The following is a 13,877-nucleotide window of genomic DNA, read 5'->3' on the forward strand; positions in this document are numbered from 1 at the left end:
AACAAAATCTTATAAAAGCGGAAGTTAAAATTACAGCCTATCGGACAAGAGAAGAAAGGCTTCTCCCATATTTCAACCAAGAGGAAGAACTTGTATACTGCAATGATATCCCAGGAATTGAACTTCAAATGGGATTAATGGAACATCGACCAGAAGACTAGCGACTTTTTATAGACAGCGCCATCAGAATCTTGAAATGTGTTCTCTTGCACAATGGTAACTGTCATGCGTCTCCACCCATTGCTCACTCAACGAAACTTAAAGAAGATTATGAAAATGTGAAAATCACATTACAGAAAATCCCTTATTATTAACATCACTGGTTGCTTTCTGTTGATTTGAAGGTGGTGAACATCTTGATTGGACAGCAATCTGGATACACAAAATACCTATGCTTCATGTGCCTTTGGGACTGCAGGACAAAACCAGATCATTGGACAAAAGTGTCATGGCCTACAAGGGAAGAAATGATTGTTGGCGCTGTAAATATTGTCAACAAGCCGCTGATGGGCAAGAACAAAATCATTCATCACTTCATAATAAGCTAGGATTAATGAAGCAATTTGTTGCGCTTTGGACTAATTGGGTAAATGCTTCAAGTACATTTGTAGATCATTCCCTGGACTCTTTGATGGTCCTCATATTCGTAAACTCATGAATGATTCCAATTTTACCACATGCATGACTGAAACTGAGGCTTCGGCCTAGAAGAGTTTTGTCGCTGTTGTGAAAAAGGTGCACGATATAGTCGTTACCAGAAATTTGGGAGTTAATATGAGTATAAAGATGCACTATCTCCAAAGCCATTTAAACAGGCTTTCAGATAACCCTGAAGACTTCAACTATGAACAAGGAGGAAGTTTCCACCAGGATATGAAGGTCATAGAGGAGAGATATCAAGGCCCATGGGATATACACATGATGGCAGACTACTGTTGGAGTCTCCAACGTGACTGTCCAGATTACACACATAAAAGGAAATTGCATAAACACTGTTTTTTGAAGCATTGACATTAATAACAGTTAATAACTAATAGGGATGATCGAATACTTAGATTATTCGGCTTCACAAATATTTTCCGAATACCTCGCCGCTATTCGCGAATATTCGATGTGCAATGTAAGTCTATGGGAACCCGAAATAACAACTATTCAGTACTATTCGGGCTTCCCATAGACTAACATTGCGCATCGAATAGTCGAATAGCGGCGAGGTATTCGGAAAATATTCGCGAAGCCGAATATTTGAAGTATTCGATCATCCCCAATAACTAATTAATATTGTATTCATTAATTAAAGCATACGTACATAACGTTTTCTTGTCACTGTTAGATATTTCTAATTTCTTATTTGATGATTTTAGACTGTTTACTTATTAGTTGCAACCTAAATAATAATTTTCTTGCAATTCTGAATGCTTTTCAATTGTGTTGTGTTCATTAATTAATTACCTATAAAGTATTTTAGAAACTGAAGCCAATCTGGCAAAACTGAATATTCCTAATCAGCACCATAAACTTAATATAAAACTATTCTGACACCAAAATCACAGTATACTAGCGTATAATACCTCCATGAAGAAATGCATTATACTGTTTCGATTTTTTTGTTGGCTTATATAGGTCATATACATGCGATTGTTGGGCTGGGACCTCCATCCTTCACTATAACAAATGAATGGAATGGCATGTTTGTGGATGCACATTGGTGATCCATTCATTGGCTATTGGATTCATGGACAGAGTGGAGTACAGTGATATGTTATGGGTAACTAGTAGGTTTCTATCGTTCAAATGGCTCCAACTATGGGCTGGGATAGACCAGATAACAGAGTCATATTAAAGATGGTTCCAGCATGTCCTTTTTGATATTATTGTAGACAACACCTCAGGAAGTTCAGTATTGCCAAAACAGGGCAAGAAATAGGTCTCTTTGAACAATGAATCCCTGGAACATCCGGAAACCATCGATGAAATATTTTGACAAGTTCAATTCCAAGTAGGTAAAGGATGACAGTACCGTGCCAATAACTGAAATTGGAGGATATAATTAGTACAGGCTAACAGCAACTGGAGGGAATACATGAAGATTAGGAGCATGTATGTTAATATATCACAGGTACAGCTCGCTTAAAGAAGTTACACTTGCATGAGATGACGCGTGGAACACTTTCTTGTCTCTGTTGGCATTTACTCCATGTTTCATATATATTTCTCATTAAAAATGTAAGGAAATATAAAATCATTTCAGAAGTGAAGGAAAGGAAAGGACACGTGTGATTTACATGCAGGACATGTCTAGTGTTCCCATTGACCAGCGGTTATTATAACAACTTGATTTCCCATGGTGCAATATGTAATTCAGACCTGCAGCTCCCCAGAAAGGCAACTTCTTCTTTGCCGACCTGATTCCTGACAGTTGTGGATTTGTACTGCATGATCTCAGATCACTATACCTCACACAGTTCTTGTGGACACGTCTTGCTAGTTTTACTTATTAGCTTGGGTTCATTTACATTTTATTTCCAGGAAAGCAAGCTGTTACACTATCATTGTAGCAGCTCTAACTTCACGATGACTATTTTGACAATAAGAAATCCTGTAAAAACCAGCTACCTTACTTTATTAAAGAGAACCACTGCGCAGGATTTTGCTATATGAGGTATAGGCAGTGCCTTACAGGCACTAGGATGCTGAATGCAGGCATACCTGTTGTAGAAAGACGGGATGCTTGGATAATGAAACATCTTTAATCAAAGTTGCAGAAATGCACTGCACGTTGATTGATATGTACAACAGAGGTGGGTCTTTGTGGGTCGGATCCTCGGCATTTATGTCACCTCCGGTGTCCTCCTGCCTGTTAATACTATAAGATACAACTCCGGTGTCTATATCTTTGGATGTGTGCATAGTTTTCCCCAGGAAATATTTATAATTACTCCTTAAGAATGTGGCTGTCTTATGCATCCATGTAATAGAGAGCATTAAAAAAAATTCTATGAGGTTATTTTACTAAATCCGTGTATATGTATGAAGTCTAGAGTGAGTGTATTATTATACTCGCTTACTGCCGCTCTCTCCGGGATCCAGCACTGTTTTGCTCCTCTTCTCAGTGATGTTACCGCTCTGCAGACTCTCCTAGTCACATTGGGCTCTGTGCGACCAAGAAGTGACTTTCAGGCTGATCGACCAAATCACATGGCATCACCTGGACCAGCTGCCGACTCTCCTGACCTGGGAGTGGCAGCTGGATAGAAATACATGAAGGTGACACACTCTGGCTGGAGAGCCTGCTGCTGGCCTGGGCGATGTGATCCTTATAATGTAAGTCTTTGGAGGGTCAGAACTAGGTGTTCGGCACACACATAGAGTGATCTGTCTAGTCTGCAATGGTGACGTCACTCAGAAGAAGAGCAGAATGGTGCTGGATATCGGATAAGAAGGCATTAGGTGAGTATATTAAAGGGAACCTTTCAGGTGCTATATGCACCCAGAACCACGATCAGTTCTGGGTTCATATTGCTAATCCCTGCCTAACTGTCCCAGCCTATAGTAACATACATACATCCTTTATGATATGCTAATGTGCGCAGAGACTAATCGCAAGGGCGTTAGTTTCTGCCCTCATTCCGCCCTCTTAGAATGTTAGCATGCCCCTATGGGCGAGCTAACATGCTATTCAGTGCCCATTGCCTCCCGCCATCAGCGGTGACATTCGTACCTGTGTCCGTTGTCACCGCTGATTAGAATGTGCGCTATGAAGCCGGGTGTATGCATCTCGGCTTCAGAGGTCTGGTGCGCATGACCGTATGTGCTGGGGAATGCTGATCATGCGCACTGATCCTAAGCCCGATGTTCCGAAGCGGTGCCAGTGGACACAGGTACGCGCGTCACCACTGATGACGCAAGGTAATTGAATAGCATGTTAGCACACCCACAGGAGTATGCTAACATGTTAAGAGGGCGGAATGAGTGCAGGAACTAACGTCCTTGGGACTAGTCCCTGTGCTCATTAGTATATCATAAGGGATCTTTAGAAATATTTTATAAGTATGTGGGACAGTTAGGCAGGGATTAGAAATATCCACCCAGAACTGCTTGTGGTTCTGGGTGCATATTGCACCTGACAGGTTCCCTTAAGGCTCACCTCACATCAACGGCATTTTGCAGCAAAACCGGATCCATTACAAATGCGTTTCAGTTCAATTAATTACCAATGGAATCGCGGCAAGATGTGGTCATATGCGGTTGCGTGCGTCATACACAATCGCATGTGACCGCATCTTGCCGCGATTCCATTGGAAATGAATGGAACTGAAACACATTTGTAATGGATCCGGTTTTGCGGCAAAATACCGCTGATGTGAGGGGAGCCTGAACACAACACAACACTACATACACATTGTGAGGTATCAACCGGCTGTATTACAAAGGGCCGGTATGTTTTGCAGAAGCGTGGGTGCTCTGCAATGTGAAGCTGGCTGGGACCTGTGGTTCTACAGGATTGCATTACATGCAGAGCCATGGAAGGGTGTGTGATGCTGATTACACACTCCTTACCACCTGTGGGTGTGGCTCCAGGGGTTAAAGCAATCCTGTCTCTGAACCCAGGAAGAAGTGTGTCTAGGGCAGTCTAGAGAGAGACTGGCTCTAGATGTCCAGTGTGTGGACTGGAAACAAGCGAGAGCAGAGCCAGGAGCTTTGGGTGTATCAGCCTGCATGGAGGCTGATCACAAGGCTCTGATATTGAGTCTGAGGTGAGTGCAGCCAGGCCAGGGCTGTAGGGCCGAATCTCTCCTGGAGGAGAGACAGACGGGTCTGCAGAGGGCCCTGGAAGGAACCTTGGCTAGAGTTGTATGCTGGCAGGAGCCAGAGAGTGGGGAAGTTGCTAAACTTCCATTATGGACTTATTGTTTATGTTTGAGGGCAGTTTATGCTGAGTGTTTTTAATAAACTGCCAGAATTTCTATGAAGAGACTGTGTACATGTGTTGCTGAAGCTACCTCACACCGCTGCAAGCGAGTGAAACCCCCACGTTGCAGGGCGCAACGTTACATATGGTGTCTCGAATGCGGGCATGCAGCCTGGTTGCTAAGGGCAATGCAGCCTGGTTGCTAAGGGCAACGGCCTAGGACATATTCCTGTGGATACGGACTGCTTGCGGTGGATCGGCGGGTCCACGAAAAATTTTTTGAAGCGGTTTGCGGTGGATCGGCGGGTCCACGAAAATTGTCTGCGCACTCAAGCAGCTGGCGGTGGATCGGCGGGTCCACGAACAGGGACAGCGCTCTCAAGCTGCTGGCGGTGAATCAGTAGGTCGTTGGGGACCCGTGCTGCAGTGGCGAGAGTCCAGCGACTGGAGGTTCCAGGCCAGCCGGAATTGCAAGGCCCTGCTTGGTGAGCAGTGATACACCACAGGCTGAAGATCCTGGTTGTACGGGCGGTACAACCCGGAAAGGTTAGTGGTTCTCTAACCCCCCCCCTGTCTTTGACCACCGGGTATTACCCATTGGAGCGTCCCTCCTGTGCCTCTTTTTCGTTACAGCATGGAGGAGCTCCTGAACCAGCTGCTGCAGAGTCAGCAGCACCAACAGCATGTGCCTGGAGGTCCAGTGACAGCAGTGGGGGCTGAAAGCCAAAAAGAGGGAATGGTCCCTGCGGACATTGTGGAGGAGCTGTACCAGTTCCTGGTCCGGGGACAGCAGGAGCTGTCGGTGTGTAGCGATGTCACAGCCATGGACCAGTTTGAGCGTACCCTTCGGGGGCCAGTATGGACACTGGGTGCCCAGGGAGACAAGGGCAAACGGTGTGAACTGGGGGCTAAGGACATTGCATGGAAACCGCAAAAGGGGGCGGAGTCCCAGAAGGGAATAGTTGCCCATAAGGGGGTGGAGTCCCATAAAGGGGTGGTTGCCCATAAGGGGGTGGAGTCCCATAAAGGGGTGGTTGCCCATAAGGGGGTGGAGTCCCATAAAGGGGTGGTTGCCCATAAGGGGGTGGAGTCCCATAAAGGGGTGGTTGCCCATAAGGGGGTGGAGTCCCATAAAGGGGTGGTTGCCCATAAGGGGATGGAGTCCCAGAAAGCGGTGGTCCCCCAAAAGGGTGCGGAGCATCCCAAATCCAAGGGTGAAGTGGTGCAGATGGACTGTAGCCAGGGACAACAGTGTTCATGCCTTAAGTGTCCTGTTTGCAATATAGACCACCCATCCGACGAGAAGCCACGCCTGTGTTCCGTGGAAGTGGATGGGGAATCTGTAACAGGGGTCGTAGACTCAAGGAGCTTGGTGACCCTGGTGAGGGCCACCTCTGATGTCCACTTGATTCCTGGAAGGAAGATCCACGTCGGCTGCACCCACAGTAATGAGACAGAATACCCGGTCTCCAGCGTGGTCATTAAGACAGCCTGGGACAGTGGTTCTCATGATGTTGGTGTAGTCTCAGATTTACTGCACCCAATTATTATAGGTTGGGACTCTAAATTATTTGTGCACTTGTGGAAGCAGGGGGACGTATACGGTTGCTTGTGTAAGAGCCGGAACAGCCCAAAGGAAACCCCACCACATTGGGAGGTGAAAAGGGGTCCTTGTTGTGCAGTTATGTGTGGTAAGGAGGAGATAGCACCTCCTAAAATTGACTGTCCTAAGTTAGGGGTGACCAAAGAAAATGATGGACGGACCCAACTTAGTGACATAAGGACTAAGGGAATAACCGATAGTGTGACCGTTAAAAACGGGGTAGCTCCAGAAAGGGAGGCAGATATCTGGTTAAGTGGGGACATGATAGTCCAGGATGCCAGGGGGAGTGATGATGACTCCAGTAAAGACACTGACTCTAGTAAGGTGACAAACGAGTACAGTGTGGTACAGATGGGCGAGAAGGGCAAAACTTCCTCCCGACGCCGAAGACGTAATAAGCGCCGAGAGGGGGCACAGTGTAGGCCGTCTGAGGGTGCAGAGAAAGTGATATGCCTGGTTATTGAAAACATGGCGCTAGTAACACCTGCTACGGAAGAGTCAGACAGTGATATCCTGCAAAAGAAAGAGGAATCAAAGACTGAACTGACACATTGTCACGACAGAAACCAGCAGGGTGAAATTGCAGGGGAGGAACCGACCAAAGACGTAATGGCGGTGTCTCCTATAATTTCCATGCATGAAGCTGGAGGTCTGTTGGATGATAGCGCTGTACGAGATGACATCCTACAGAACAATATAGGAGAAGGAATCCAGGGCAGTGTTGGTGGAGTACAAATCCACAAAGGTCATGGTGAGCAGACTGGTAAGCTACCCAGTGGTGAAGTGATGAATGTTGAAAATGGTGCCAAGGTTCTAAGAAGAACAGAGTATCGTGCTGAAGGGCGTAACACCCTGGTAGAAGGCGATGCTGTAAATGCCCAAGAGAAGGCAGAGGGTGACACTGCAGAGACCCAAGTGGAAGTTGGAGGGAATGCAGTGAAGTCCCAAGACACAGCAGGTGCTGTAAAAGCGGAAAGAGCCTCTGAGGAAGAGGTGAAGTCTGGACATGAGGTCTCATCAGAAGCTGAGAGCCTGACTGACTCAGTGGGTAAGACCAAGATCGCAGACAAGAAGATTGGCTCAGCTAAGAGCCTGAAACCCAAACGTTCTGAAGCTGAGATGGAAGGAGCCTCAGAAATAGTGTGTCGTAGACCAGAGAGGTCCGCAAGTGAAGACTCATTCAAGAGGATGAGCAAAGACCATCTGCAACAAGAGATACTTCTTAGGCAGGCTACTGAGAGTCGAGTAAGGGAGCTGGAGAAAGAAGTGGCTGAGCTCCGAAGTCGCTTGGCAGAGTACCAGTCCAAGTCCCAGGGAGCCTTGGAGCAGATGGAGCAGCGAGTGTCAATCCTGACCAAACTTGTTGAAGCTGGGGAGGCCCAAAGAGAGCTGACTCTGGAAGCTAAACTTGACAAGCATGTGGCAGGGATGAATGAGACTTCTGTAGTCAAGTGCATGGTGGATATACCTGAGGACTTAAGAGAAGCGTGTGCCACCGGGTACATGCATGACGAATTTAAGAGAGCTGTGGAAGCGTGTGAGGTCTACTGTACCCCAGGGGCTGAACAGTTAGTGATATTGTCTACCAATAAAATTACTGGGCAGCGGGTGGCTATTCTAAAGGACATGCACTTCAGATGTGTTCGTATGAAGTGGCAGGTCCAACTGCAAAAGGAAGAAGCCACTAGACAGCTAGAGTATAAAAGGAAAGCGCAGAGTCTGGCGAAAGATATTGTCCAAGTACCCCGGGCTCTGGTGGGGAGAGTCATTGGAAAAACCGGACGAGTCATGCAAGACATGGTGAATAAGTCGGGATTGGTGAGATTAAGAATCCCTGCTGCTAATGAGAGCAAGATACCCAGGGAAGCTGGTATGGTTCCGTTCGTCTGTGTCGGGACTGTAGAGAGTCTTGGAAACATTCGAAGCCTTATTGAATATCGGGTACACCATGTACGTGACATGGAGCGGTTGTGGCAAGACAACCTGAAAATTAAGGAGCAGCTTCGCCAACTGTGTGGGGGACAGCAGCCGTCTTCCACCCGTTGTTCAGTGGAAAGAAGTGGAAGATGGCGTGTCGGTCCAGTAGTTCAGACGCGCGATAAAAGGAATCGCCGACAGAGAGGCAACCTACAATGTACTGTAGATAGTGGCCGCTATGAGCTTAGAGTTCCCGACAGTAGCCTTGGGGGTACTCGAGAAAGCCTAGGTTCGGACAAGACTGTAGGTTTGACTGGGGACGTGTCTCTCTACTGCGGTGACCCTGGGAGGGGGTCAGGGAGAGAACGGTCTGGAAATGGGATGTCCTTTAACCCTAGGTTGACAAGACAGAGTTTGGTGACAGTGTTGGGCGATGTCTCAGGGACTACTGCTCTTGGACGGCCCTCTCAAATGGTGGGGCATGGCAGCGGGAATGCCCTGTCTCGCGGCCCCAGGTCATTGGCAAGTGTTCTCCCCTACGGGTTTGAACAGAGGGGGAGGGTATGTGAGGTATCAACCGGCTGTATTACAAAGGGCCGGTATGTTTTGCAGAAGCGTGGGTGCTCTGCAATGTGAAGCTGGCTGGGACCTGTGGTTCTACAGGATTGCATTACATGCAGAGCCATGGAAGGGTGTGTGATGCTGATTACACACTCCTTACCACCTGTGGGTGTGGCTCCAGGGGTTAAAGCAATCCTGTCTCTGAACCCAGGAAGAAGTGTGTCTAGGGCAGTCTAGAGAGAGACTGGCTCTAGATGTCCAGTGTGTGGACTGGAAACAAGCGAGAGCAGAGCCAGGAGCTTTGGGTGTATCAGCCTGCATGGAGGCTGATCACAAGGCTCTGATATTGAGTCTGAGGTGAGTGCAGCCAGGCCAGGGCTGTAGGGCCGAATCTCTCCTGGAGGAGAGACAGACAGGGGTCTGCAGAGGGCCCTGGGTGCTGGAAGGAACCTTGGCTAGAGTTGTATGCTGGCAGGAGCCAGAGAGTGGGGAAGTTGCTAAACTTCCATTATGGACTTATTGTTTATGTTTGAGGGCAGTTTATGCTGAGTGTTTTTAATAAACTGCCAGAATTTCTATGAAGAGACTGTGTACATGTGTTGCTGAAGCTACCTCACACCGCTGCAAGCGAGTGAAACCCCCACGTTGCAGGGCGCAACGTTACAACATATATGTAGATTTAGTAAGAAAAAACTTTATAGGAGCGCGTCTATAATATGACACCCAGAGAATGCTATGGTCAGTCCATGTATATGGCCCTTATACTTCTCATTCACAATAACCGTGGCTTCTCCCAGCATCATATGAGTATTCTGCATTAAGCATTCAGTTCTCATGCAATTATGAAACGCTGTAAAACAGTGAAGGAATATGTGTCACTTTATGTTCTGCCTGTTGGAACACTTCATTGCGGTACAAGCTTTGCAAATTCCCCTGAACAAGAACATTTCAGGAAGAGATTTTAAAAAAATCTAAATCCCACAAGGTTTACTATATGACATATTGTTATCTGGAATTATTATACCAGCTGAAACTCGAGAGAACAGGAAGACATGATGATTTATCTCCACTGATGGTATGAATGATTGATCTACAAAAAATATTTACGTGCTTCAGAGATCTACCGGAGACAAAAAAAGAAAACTATAGAAGCACTTATTAATTACTGTAACATGGAAGATTTACAAGTGATTCATTAAAATAAAAAATAATTGTGTGCCTGAAAGATTCAGCGGATTTCTAAAAGCTTTGAGAGAAATTCCAACTTTTCTGATAAAAACACTTATAACATTAGTAAGTGTACCTCCAAAATATGTACACACTATATCTTATTTGCTGTTTTTTTTAGGAAAATACAATTAAAAAAAACTCAAAATGTTCAAACAGCTTTACTCATAAAACTTTGTTGTTTTTTCTTGTTGTTGGTTTTGTTAATCAAACTGATCAATCTATATACAGTGCCTTGAAAAAGTATTCATACCCCATGAACGTTTCTGCATTTGTTTACGTTACACCCATAAACTTAAATGTATTTTATTGTGATTTTATGATGTGATATATCAACACAATGTATCAAATATTGGTGAAGCGTAAAGCAAATGATACCTGGTTTTCTAAATATTTCAACAATATAAATCTGACAAATGTATTGTGCATTTGTATTCAGCCCCTTGAGTTGATACTTTGTTGGGTCACCGTTCTCTGCAATTACCGTATTTTTTGTTTTATAAGATGCACCGGATTATAAGATGCACTCCAAATTTATAGATAAAAAAAGGTAAAAAAAATAAAAATGGGGTCCATCTTATACTCCGGTGTTGTCTTACCGGAGGGGGGGCAGCAGTGGTGGTGAAGCAGGGTCACAGGACGCAGAGGTTGTGCTGGCAGCTGCGGCGGGTCCTTGGAGGCAGCGGCGGTCAGTGGTGTCAGCAGCAGCATGTCAGTAGTGGCAGCAGTGGCGGGTCAGTAGTGGATCAGGCCACTGCGGTGAGTGTCCCAGTCTGTCCGCGGTCCCGGTTCAAATGATGGTGCCTGGAGCTCTCATCCAAGGGCTCCATCTGCGCACACACTGACTCCCGGAGCAGCGCGTGCGCAGATGGAGCTCTCATCCAAGGGCTCCATCTGCGCACACACTGACTCCCGGAGCAGAGCATGCGCAGATGGAGCTCTCATCCAAGGGCTCCATCTGCGCACACACTGACTCCCCGAGCAGCGCGTGCGCAGATGGAGCTCTCATCCAAGGGCTCCGTCTGCGCACGTGCTGACTCCCGGACCCATCATTTGAAACTGGGACCGCAGACACACTGGGACAGATGCCACACAGCCACCACAGTCCGCACAGCTACCCACCCGCCTGCCCAGAGAGGCAGCCGACCTCCAGGACAGAGAGGCAGCCAGCACCGACTGGCACCCAGCTGCCCGTACACAGCCACAGGCACCGGGCTGCCCGCATGCAGCCACAGGCACCTGGCCGCCCGATCGCCCCCGGTCGCCGCACAGACAGTCCACCCGGTAAGCTATATTCGGATTTTAAGACGCACCCCTCATTTTCCTCATAATACGGTACCTCTGCAAGTCTTTAGGGGTAGGTTTCTATCAGTTTTGCACATCTAGTGGTTAAACTTTTTGGCCCTTTTTTTTCCAAAATAGCTCTAGCTCTGTGATATTAGATGGAGACATCTCTGAGCAGTAATTTTCTAGTCTTACCACATATTCTCAGTGGGATTTAGATCTGGACTGTGACTGGGCCATTGACACACATGAATATGCTTTGCTCTAAACCATTTCACTGCAGCTCTGGCAGGATGATTAGGGTCGTTGTCCTGCTGGAAGATGAACCTATGCCCCAGTCTCAAGTGTTTTGCAGCCTCTAACAGGTTTTCCTCCAGAATTTCCTTCAATTTAGCTCCATCTTCAAATCAACTCTCACCAGCTTCCCTGCCCCTGCTGAAGAAAAGCATCCCAACAGCATAATGCTGCGACTACCATGTGTGACAATGGGGATGGTGTTCTCAGAGTGATGTGCAATGTTAGTTATCTGTCATACAAAGCGTTTTGCATTTAGCCCAAACAGTTCTACTTTGGTGTCATTTGACCAGAGCACCTTCTTCCACATGCCGTGTACGGAACACAATTTCCAGACCAAAGGAAGGTCTGCTGACCTGAACTAGCTACCTCATATATGCCTATTTGGTAGTCTTTTTTGCATATTTTGAAATATAAGAAGAAGCATCAGACATTTAAGGAGCTGTGTAAGATTTGAATAAAGAATTTGCATGCCCTCAAAAAACAGTACCACTCCATGTGCAATATAAAAGGACACAGTACAATGATTTCCTATTTAAGGCATCAGACATGGCACTAAATATGTGCATATCTTTATTAACTTTGGTATAAAATAAGACATAATTTTGCCCAAATAAAGCTCAATAAATATAGTATTCATTATGGCATGGTTAGTTCTGGAGCCAACAATGTTACGCTGATATCAGATATGCTGTTATTATTTCTTGGCTATTAACTAAGGCATTAGACATGCCACTATCCTTCTTGGAATTTGGACAATCACATAATGCATTGGCCATGGTGTGATTATATTATAATTGGTGATATTCCTATTGTAATATCAGATATGGTCATTTTATTTTTTTCCACTAGTGATATTAACAACAGCCCCAGACATTTTGGCAATTAAAAATGTAGTTACTCACTGCTTTTGCTAAATTGAATTCTATATGTATAATTGAATTTCTACAAATCACAAATAAAGCAGCATTCACTATTCTCATAGCTACTCGCTCCCCAGCGTTCCAGTGTCAGAAAATAAAGCACGCAAGTCACTGTAGATATCATGGATGGTCTAGCTAGATTTTTGCTTTGCAGGTAAGCAGACTGTCATGTATAAGTCTTCTCTGAAAAATAATCCAGTATTTTATTGTAATTTATTAGTAAGTTCTGGTGAGCTGCTAAGAATAAAGAAAATTGAGACCATTGGAACATCCAGCTTTTGCACATGGTCTAGCTTTACTGCAGCAAGATAAAAGTTACACGTGACCTGCCACATTGTCTCCATATGACCAGCAAAATATTTTAAGCCAGAAAATGAAATCTTTTCTGGCAATCAATCAGAGCTGTTTTTTTGGCCAGCATTATAGTAATCTTGCTGAGTGGTAGTGAAAGCTTGGCCCCCCCAAAAGGCACAAACTTTCAAAAATAGGAACAAATAGCACTTGTGGCAAATTTTATGACTTTTTGTCACAAGAAAATAGTATAGGGAGGTTTATAAATTCCCCATAAATGTTTGCATTTTCTGCAGCTCTATAATAGAGGCTGTACAATGGGTCATGGGTCGGCATTGCTTAGTGTATTCCAGGCACCACTGGATACAATGCACTCACCATTTATAAGGATTTGGCTAGTGGGGAACCTGTCTAGTTATTTGAGTACTGCTTTACACTTTATTACATTTGCTAAAAATGATATTTGTTCCTTAATTGTTGTTTTTATTTCATAAAAAGCAATAACACACCAGAAATTGTTACCTTCCACACACAATACTGACCATGTGTCCCAAAGTAGATGTAATCCTAACTGAATATAGGCTGACAAGCAGTAACCAACTGACCAAGATGTGCAAAATAGAGAGCCATCATAGGGACAAGTATAATAATTCCCGTAAACATGCCACCCGCATTATTAATGTATAACAGGATTAGGCTGAGGCGACACGGGGTTATGTGCACGTACACTCGGCTCACGCTCGCTGCTCAGCGGGGCCAATTGTCATGCGAGTGTCATGCGACTGTGGTCCGATCATGCAACAGACCACAGCTGCGGAGGGGAGTCCCGGCGGGAGGGAGAGATTAATCTCCCTATCTCCTCTGT

The 13,877-nt window shown here is 45.6% G+C and overlaps 1 protein-coding gene across 2 annotated transcripts in view; it reads right to left on the reverse strand.

The window, feature by feature from the left end:
- The window catches only part of PDE7B (phosphodiesterase 7B), a 532,107-nt gene that overhangs the window by 50,360 nt on the left and 467,870 nt on the right, over window positions 1-13,877 (reverse strand). The gene's annotated exons all lie outside the window — the stretch shown is intronic.

Source organism: Anomaloglossus baeobatrachus, chromosome 3 (genome assembly GCF_048569485.1).
Source record: "Anomaloglossus baeobatrachus isolate aAnoBae1 chromosome 3, aAnoBae1.hap1, whole genome shotgun sequence".
NCBI lineage: Eukaryota > Metazoa > Chordata > Amphibia > Anura > Aromobatidae > Anomaloglossus > Anomaloglossus baeobatrachus.